The following is a 9891-nucleotide window of genomic DNA, read 5'->3' as shown; positions in this document are numbered from 1 at the left end:
TAGTTTTCTTTACTTTTAATATCCTCCTATGTTGTCGTTTTCAGGCTTAAGCCAACTTCATAGAGTAAGTTAATTGAAACATTCCCTCCTCTGTTTCGAAAGTTATGTTTGAAAGATTGGTATTATTTCTTGTATGTTTGATATAATTCTCCAGGGAAGCTATCTGAGTCTTAGGTTTTCTTTTTGAGGAAGTTTTTAAATTATAAATTTCATTTTTTAATATGAGATATGCAGATATTCCATTTCTTGTTTTATTTGTTTTAGAAAGTTGTGTTTTTTGAGAAAAAAATTGTCAAATTTGGCCAGGTGCGGTGGCTCATGCCTGTAATCCTAGTACTGGGAGGCCAAGGCAGGCAGATTGCCTAAGGTCAGGAGTTCAAGACAGGCCTGGCCAACATGGTGAAGCCCCATCTCTACTAAAAATACAAAAAATTAGCTGGGCATAGTGGCACACACGTGTAATCTCAGCTACTCTGGAGGCTGAGGCACAAGAATCTCTTGAACCCGGGAGGTGGAGGTTGCAGTGAGCTGAGATCATGCCACTGCACTTCAGCCTGGGTGATAGAGCGACAATCTCAAAAAAAAAAAAAAAAGTCAAAATTTTGGCTTAAAGTTTTTAAAAATGCCTCATTATCATTTTTGTGTTTGTTGAATATGTAGTAATGTACCTTTTTTCCTGCTATTAGAATTCATGTTTTCTCCTTACTAAACCATTTGAAAACATTCTTTCATAAATCTATTTTGCTTTATTTAAGATAAAATGCATTCATTCAACATGTACAATGCAGTGGTTTAAGTATATACACAGAACTGTGCAAGTGCCACCATGGTTTAATTTTAGAACATTTTCATCATCCCCAAAAGAAACCCTGCACCCTTTAGCAGCCACTCCTCATTTCTGCTCCCTCTCCCCTAGCTCCTGGTAACTACCCAGATACAATATCTGGATATTTTCTCACTATATGGATTTGCCCATTCTCTAATTTTTTAAACTGAATATTTAATGTTGAATATTTAGGTTGTTTCTACATTTTTACTATGATTAAGGCTTCATTAATATCAAATACATACAATACACTGTTTAAATGTTTTGCCCAATTATATTTTTGAGGGAGAAACTAATGCATATTAAATGTCTGTTATGTATTGAGTGTCTTCATGGACATATCTTAGCTATTAGTCATTGTGTTTTTAAGAAGAGAGTATAAAAATTCTGCACTATTCTCTCTGTCCTATTTCTTCTTATTTTTATTGCAGTAAAATATGCATAATATAAAATGTATCATTTTAACTGTCTTTAAGTGGACCCTTGGGTGGCATTAAACACGCTCACATTGTTGTGCAGCTGTCACCAGCTTCCATCTCCAGAACTTTTTCATCTTCCCAAACTGAAACTTTTCCCCTATTCAACAATAATTTCCCAGCGAGGCTTGGTGGCTCACGCCTGTAATCCCAGAACTTTGGGAAGTCAAGGCGGGCAGATCAAGAGGTCAGAAGTTTGAGACCAGCCTGGCCAAGATGGTGAAACCCCGTCTCTACTAAAAATACAAAAATTAGCTGGGCGTGGTGGCGAGCGCCTGTAGTCCCAGCTACTCGGGAAACTGAGGCAGGAGAACCGCTTGAACCCCGGAGGCAGAGGTTGCAGCGAGCTGAGATCGTACCACTGCACTCCAGCCTGGGTGATAGAGCAAGACTCCATCTCAAAACAAACAAACAAATAAATAAAAAATAATAATTTCCCATTCCCTTCTTTCTTTTGTGTCTTGCTCGTTTCACTTAGCATAATTCCTTTCAGATTCATCCCTGTTGTACCATGTGGCAGAATGTAATTCCTTTTTATGACTGAATAGTATTCTACTGTCTGTATGTCCCACATTTGGCTTATCCATTCATATGTTGATGGGCATTCGGGTTGTTTTCAAATTTGGACTATTGTGAATGATGTCACTGTCAACATGGGTGTACAAATTTCTGTTGGAGTCTCTGATTTTAATTCTTTCATTTATATAACCAAACATGGAATTTCTGAAGCACACGGTAATTCTATGTTTAGTTTTTTTTGAGAAATTGCCATACTGTTTTCCACAGCAGCCACATCATTTCATGTTCTCATCAGCAATACACAAGGGTTTCAACTGTGGCACAATTTTTGCAGAACACTTGTTATTTTCTGTTTTTGTTTGTTTGTTTGTTTTTAATAGTAGCTATCCTAATGAGTTTGAAGTGATACCTCATTTGATTTGCATTTCCCCAGACTAGTGACACTGAGTATCTTTCCATGTGTTTGTTGGCCATTTATATAGCTTATTTGGAGAAATGTCTATTCAATATTTTTGTTCATATTTAACTTGTTTGTTCCTTGTTGTCAAGCTGTAGAAATTTTAATATATTCTAGATAGCAATCCTTTACCAGATATATGATTTGCAAATATTTCCTCCCATTCTGTGGATTACCTTTATACTCTGTTGATAATGTGCTTTGATGCACAAAACATTTAGTTTTACTGAAGTTCAATTTATCTATTTTTTCTTCATTGTCTGTGCTGTTGGTGCCATATCTGAGAAATCATTGCCAAATCCAATGCCATGAAAGTTTTCTCCTCTGTTTTCTTTTAAGAGTTTTGTAGTTTTAGCTCTTATGTTTAGATCTTTGATCCAATTTGAGTTCATTTTTGTATGTAATGTAAGCTAAGGGTCTAAATTTGTTCTTTTGCATATGGATATCCAGTTTTTCCAGTGCCATTGTTGAAAAAAACTGTCCTTTCTCCATTGATCTAGGTGTCCTAGTTGGAAATAAATGAACCACATATGTGATAATTTATTTCTGGGTCCTCTATTCTATTCCATTTGTCTGCATGTCTGTCTTTATGACAGTACCACATTCTAAATCATTGCAGCTTTGTAATAAGTTTTGAAATCAGAAACTGTGAGTACTCCAACTTTTTTCTTTTTCTTGCCTGTTCTTTTTTGTTCTCAGTAAATCTTGCAATGGAGTTACTAATTTTATTTTGTTAACTTTTTCAAATAACTAAATCTTGATTAAGATTTTGTTTTTATTATTCTCCTTCTACTTACATTGGATTTAGTTTTTTTGTTTGTTTGTTTTGTTTTGTTTTTTTGTGAGAGGGAGTCTCGCCCTGTTGCCCAGGCTGGAGTGCAGTGGTGCAATATCAGTTCACTGCAAGTTCTGCCTCCTACGTTCACACCATTCTCCTGCCTCAGCCTCCTGAGTAGCTGGGACTACAGGTGCCCGCCACCATGCCCAGATAATTTTTTGTAGTTTTAGTAGAGATGGGGTTTCACCATGTTAGCAAGGATGGTCTCGATCTCCTGACCTTGTGATCCACCCACCTTGGCCTCCCAAAGTGCTGGGATTACAGACGTGAGCCACTGCGCCCAGCCACATTGAATTTAGATTTTTATACATTTTTCATATTCCCAACGTGAAAGCTTAATTTGTTTTAAACCTTATTTCTTTTGTAATATTGGCATTTGGTGCTAGGTATTTCCTTCTAAGCATTGCTCTAGCTGCATCCCAACATTTTGAAATATTGATCTTTTGTTATGATCTATATGAAAGTATTTTCTAAGTTTTTAAGATTTATTCTTTGACCCATGAGTTATTTCAAAGTTTATTGAATAATTTCCAAATAGTTGGAGCTTTCTGGATATATTATTGCATTGATTTTAAATTGTATTTCATGTAGTCAGTAAATATACTCTGTATGATTCTCAGTTGTGTGACTTTCATTGAATCTTTTGTGGTCCGACATTTGGTCTGTTTTGGGAAATGTTCCAGGTGAACTTGAAAGGTTTTTTCTGCATTTGTTGGGTACTTTTTTTATAATATTAATTAAGTCAAATTATTGGTAGTGTTGCTCAGTCTATATTTGTTGCAGGCTGAAAAAGTGAGGGTCCTGATCAACTCAGTATACCACTGGAGGCTATACGAGTAAACAGCAAACTGTTCTCATAAATGCAGAATGTTGGCACACTGACAAACTGCGTCTGCCACCCAGAAGGAATGCTGAGGGCCGTCACAACCTTAGTGCAGTGGTGCTTGTGATTAGACACATCTGAAGCCTGTTAGCAATAATGTGAACCTGTGATCAATGAAGCAGTTGACCAATCGTTACCTCCTGCTCCCTGCTGTTTCTACCCAATAAATGCGAAGGGCTGTAGGCAATCAGGGATACTGCCTTTGCTCACTAAAAGCAAGGAGCTCTCTTCTTCCCCTGACCCCTTCCTTAAAACAGTTCCTTTTGTTTTAAGTTTTCATTCCTGTGTTCCTCCCCCTTCCTTCAGTCCTGTAATGATGGTCTCAAGCAGTAACAGTAGTAACCGCAGAAAGTGACAGTCTTAAGTAGTAATTGTGGCAGTCGGCCACATATATTCTAACTCATTTCTTCTGATTGCTAAATCAATTACTCGGCTCCTGAGAAAAGCATGTTAATTCTCCAACTACAATGATGGATTTATCTATTTGTCCCTTTAGTTCTGTTGTCTTCACAGCAGTTGAAGCTGTTGCTAGGTGGATATAATTTAAGATTGCTATGGCATTATGATGAATTGAGTTTTTCTCATTATTAAATATTCTTTATCTCTGGTAATAGTCCTTATCTTGATGTCTCCTTTTTCATATTAATAAAACTCCTTCTGCTTTCTTATGTTTAGTGATTGCAAGGATATCCCTTCACATCCTTTCATTTTTAAACAGTTTAAGTCTTTTTTTTTTTATTTGAGTTGGAGCCTCTCTTTGTCACCCAGGCCAGAGTGCAGTGGTGTGATCTCCGCTTACTGCAGCCTCCGCCTCCCAGGCTCAAGTTATTCTCCTGCTTTAGCCTCCTGTGTAGCTAGAATTACAGACTCCCACCACAATGCCTGGCTAATTTTTATATATTATTTTTTTAGTAGATATGGGGTTTCACCATTTTGGCCAGGCTGGTCTCAAACTCCTGGCCTCACTCAGGTGATCTGCCCACCTCAGCCTCTCAAAGTGCTGGGACTATAGGTGTGAGCCACCGTGCCTGGCCTGTTTATGTCTTTAGATTTAAGTTATGTTATTTTAATCAAGATCTACTTGGATCTTGTTTTTTCTTTACACAACTTTATAATTTGGACATTTCATGTGGTGAACTTATCCATTTGCAGTAAGTGTCATAATCACTATTTTTAAGTTTAGGGCTTTCACTGGGGTATTTATTTTCTGCTAGTCTCATCTGTTGTTATTCTCTTCCTTCTTTTACATTTTTGACTATTTCTTGATATCACATCATAACTGTGTTATGGGTTGAAAGTATCATTCAAAAAGATTTATTCATTACTCGTGAATGTGACCTTATATGGAAATACAGTTTTTGCAGATATAATCAAGTTAAGACGAAGTGACGTTGGATTTGTGTGGGCTCTGACCCAGTGCGTGATGTCCTTATAAGAAGAGGATATTTGGACAGAGACAGAGACACAGAGAGAGCACCATGTGAAGATGGAGGCCGAGAGTGGAATAGTGCATCTTCTCATCAAGGAGTACCAAGTATTGCCGACATTACTAGAAGTCAGAAAGAGACCAGGAGGGGTCCTACCTTAGTCTTCAGAGTGAGCAGGGTCCCCTCAACACCTCAATTCCAGACTTCTACCTCCAGAACTGTTGGAGAAATACATTTCAGTTGCTTAACTCACCCTATTTATGATAATTTGTTATGGCAGTTGTAGAAAACTAATACGATATCCTTTATTGTACTGCGTTTTTTGTTTTTTTGTTTTTTGTTTTTCTTTTTGAGATGGAGTCTTGCTCTGTCACTCAGGCTGGAGTACAGTGGCATGATCATGGCCCGCTGCAACCTCCACTCCCCAGGTTCAATCAATTCTCATACCTCAGCCTCCCAAGTAGCTGGGATTACAGGCATGTGCCACCAAGTCTGGCTAATTTTTGTATGTTTTTTGGAGACAGGGTTTCACCAGGTTGGCCGGGCTGGTCTTGAACTCCTGGCCTCAAGTGATTTGCCCACCTGGGATTATAGGCATGAGCAACTGCGCCCAGCCCCTTTATGTACTTTTAAATTCAATGTATTTATGGTATGTTTGAGATGTGCTCTAAAGATTGTTACAGACATAATTAATATCACAGTCTACCTTCAAACAATCATACACGTTAGAAAAAATGTGAGAATCTCACAAAAATATAATTCCATTTACTTCCTTTCTGCCCTTTGTGCTCTGTACTTATAGATTTTACAAACCCCACAATATCTTGTTATTTTTGCTTTATACAGTCAATATCTTAAAGAAAAGTGTACATGATAATAAATAAGATTTTTAAATATACTTATGTATATATTTATAAATCTGATGATCTTTTGTTTTTCTCATAGTTCCAAGTTCCCATCAGGTATCTAATCTCCCTATCATTTCCAGTAGATTTACTCAACGTATTTTTCATAGTTGTGTTAAAGTCTCATCTCCTCATTTCAAACTCTGAGCTATCTCTGCGTCTGTTTCTAGTTAATGTTGTGTCACTTAATTTTGGCTACATTTTGTTTGGTTTGCGCTACACATATCTTTACACTTTTTACAAATTATACGTATGCATTATATGCAAGGATACAGGAGATCCAAAGAACATAATAATTATGCTTAGAAAGTTCTCAGGATCTGACTACTTGTTAAACTCTAAAAACTTCTTTATGCTTTACTACCCATCTGGCAATTTTCTGAATCAAAAACTGTCTCTGTCTGATTGAAAGCCTAGTCACCAGGTTTTTGTTTTTGTTTTTGTTTTTCTTTTTGTTTTTTTTAGATGAAGTCTCGCTCTTGTCCCCAAGGCTGGAGTGCGATGGCGCGATCTTGGCTCACTGCAACTTCCGCCTCCTGGGTTCAGGCAATTCTCTTGCCTCGGTCTTCCAAGTAGCTGGGATTATAGGGGTGTGCCACCACACCCAGCTAATGTTTGTATTTTTAGTAGAGACAGGGTTTCACCATCTTGGCCAGGCTGGTCTCGAACTCCTGACCTCAGCTGATCCACCCGCCTCGGCCTCCTAAAGTGCTGGGATTACAGGCATAGTCACCAGGCTTTTGAGTCTCTTTTGTCCCGCTTCTAGCCTTTTTCTTTTGTGGAAATCCATTTCCTTTCTTCTTCCTTGTCCCAGCCTTCAGCCAGCTGCCACCTTATACTTAGTGAAAGCAATCTCTGTCATCTCTCCTGTCCGCCTCCAGACTTTGGAAGATTGCACCTTCTATTCCTGGCAGGCCACTCTAGTAGCTATTCTATATTTTCTGCCCTGCCTCCATCCAAAAACAAGCATCCACATGCAGCGGGAAAGGCTCCATCCAACTTGGAAGTTCTCTTTTAGCTCTCCTGCCTTCCTCCAACCTCTAACATATCATACACACTTGCAAGGGCCCCAAGGAAAATGCTGGTAGGTGATTGCAACCAGCTTTGTGATGCAGGCACCTAGCATTCCACTCCATCCTATCCCCTCACACATGGCCATGAAACACTGTAAAAATGTACACTGGTTTACTCTTGGTTCTCCTATATGAGATTCACTTCTTCTGTCACAACCCTGGGGATGAAAACATATGTGGACCCTTCTCTCCTAGGAAGACTTCATTCCTTTTGGGATTTTAATTCTGGCTTTTTTTTTCTGTGTGTGGAGATTTCTGATTTTGTAAAATTATGATAATTGTGTTTATTCAGCTTGTCCTTGGTTTTTAGGGTGTTGAGGACAGTTGCTTGAGACTTTCAACATCACAGCTGGAAGAAGATGTGCTCAGACTGGCCGCATCTTTATCTTACTCTCTGTACTTCCCTTAAACTCTGAAGTAGTGTGGTCTTTCTGTAATCAATAACTCAAAAAACTTTATCATGGTTATACTTTTGAGATAGTCACGATTTCTCGTGTAGGACTTGTTGAGTCACAAATAGTAATGTGGGTTGGCAGAACTGAACAGACCCTCAGAAGCCGGCAAGACAATCCCCCTCGTACTTTACAGTATAAAAAGCTAGTGCATAGAGGGTACAGAGGACTAGCCAGGGTCACCCAGCAACAGGTGGTCAGAACTCCCACTCCCCACTCTTGGATCTTTCCACTTTTGTAGCACCTGACTCTTGGAGCTTCAGTTCCATCATTAATAAAACAAGCAAGTTGGATTAGATAAATGGATGGCTCCATTCAGCCTCATGAGTCAATTTTTTTTCCCTTGCCTTGTGCCTGCTTAATCTTTCAAGGATGTCAAGGACATGATCCATGTGACATCATCAGAGGAGCTTTTCTATTTATGCTTAAAGGTTTGCCAGAGCGTGTATAGATCACAATTCCTGGGGGAAAAACAATGAGAGCTTTTTGTTAAAAATAATTCAAAGCCAAATGACACAAATTTTTAAGAAATGTATTTTGAAAAAAATCCAAACATGTTCGTGTAAGATATTCTTAAGGTATTGCCAAGTGTAGTAGGAGTACTATACTTTCATAGTTATTTCACTGCCAGAGATGACCACCGTAAAGAGTTTACTATTTATTTCTTACGATTTGTATGGGCTTATGTTTGTTTTATGTTTGTGTCCCTTCAATATCTATTTCTTCCCTGTGCTAGAATACCCTGCTGGATATCAGAGTATGACAAGAACAAGACAGACAAGGCCTCTCACAGACTTCACCTTCTAGTGATGGAGGCAGACAAGAGGCAAACAAATGAGTCAACAACGACATCCCACAAGAAGAGGCAACAGGGTGACCGGGAAAAGAACTACTCCAGAAAACGCATCTCTCTCAGTAACAAAGGTCCAAATCATACATAAGAATCAGACATTTTAAAATATGAAGTAAGAGGGAGATGGTGAGAAAAATGCAAAGGCCCTGAAAAGGATCAAGTCAGCGCATGAAGCCCCCGGCAAGAGTGGCTCGAGTGTGGAGAGCAGGAGGGTGGCAGGACATGCCAGGGAAGGGAAGGCAGGTGCCACAGCCTGCAGCCTCTGAAAGTGGGCTTCAGTATTTTCCAAGTGCAGTGCAAAGTGATTGGAAGGCTTTAAGCAAAGGTTTCACAGATGAATCCCTAATTTAAAATATAGTTAAATATAGACACACATTTATAATGCATACCTAACTAAAATAGACAGCATACATTCATTCACACATACACATTTTTTACTGAAAATATCCCTTATTGTTTCAGAAGATTTTTTTCATACACTCCTCTGACACATCTTTCAGTTAAAATATGAAACATTTTCACTTGTTGGCTTATTGAGAGTGCACACAGTTCTTTTCAACAGCATTGCACAATTTCTTATTATCTCCTCTTTGAACAAGAATGTTAATTGAAATGGTGATCCCATTTGTGTAATTTCAATTTGCTCATTTAAGGTTTTAATTATTCACTTCCTCATTCAATTATTCAGCCATTGAGCATTGTTTGAGTCTCTACAATGCCTACCATGCTAGGCATTCAGAGAAATATGAACGAGTTAAGGGTTCTGTCCTTAAGAGGCATAGTCTGGAGAAAGGAGATCAACTGTACATGACCAAGGACCATTCAGTTCTTTGAGAGTGGGAGGGAAGTTTGCACAGAGTACAAGAGAAACTCTTCCATGCCGAATGCTTCCCTGATCCCCAGTCTCCTGAAACTTGATCTCAAATTTGATCAGAGGAGAGACCAAGTTTCAGGAGATTGGGGATCAAGGAAGCATTCAGCATCTCTGATGCTCAGGAAGAATTCTGAAAGATGAGGGGGAGTAGTCAGCAGGCAGAGGACAGGACATGTCCAGAGAGGCCAACAGGTGAATACACAGGGCAGGATGCAGCCCAGCCTGTGACAAGTAAATGCACAGGGCAGGATGCAGCCCAGACTGCGACAGGTGAATGCACAGGGCAGGACACAGCGCAGACTGTGACA

This window comes from Chlorocebus sabaeus, chromosome 8 (assembly GCF_047675955.1).
Source record: "Chlorocebus sabaeus isolate Y175 chromosome 8, mChlSab1.0.hap1, whole genome shotgun sequence".
NCBI lineage: Eukaryota > Metazoa > Chordata > Mammalia > Primates > Cercopithecidae > Chlorocebus > Chlorocebus sabaeus.
The sequence above is the reverse complement of the archived record's forward strand: the minus strand, read 5'-3'. Positions refer to the sequence as shown.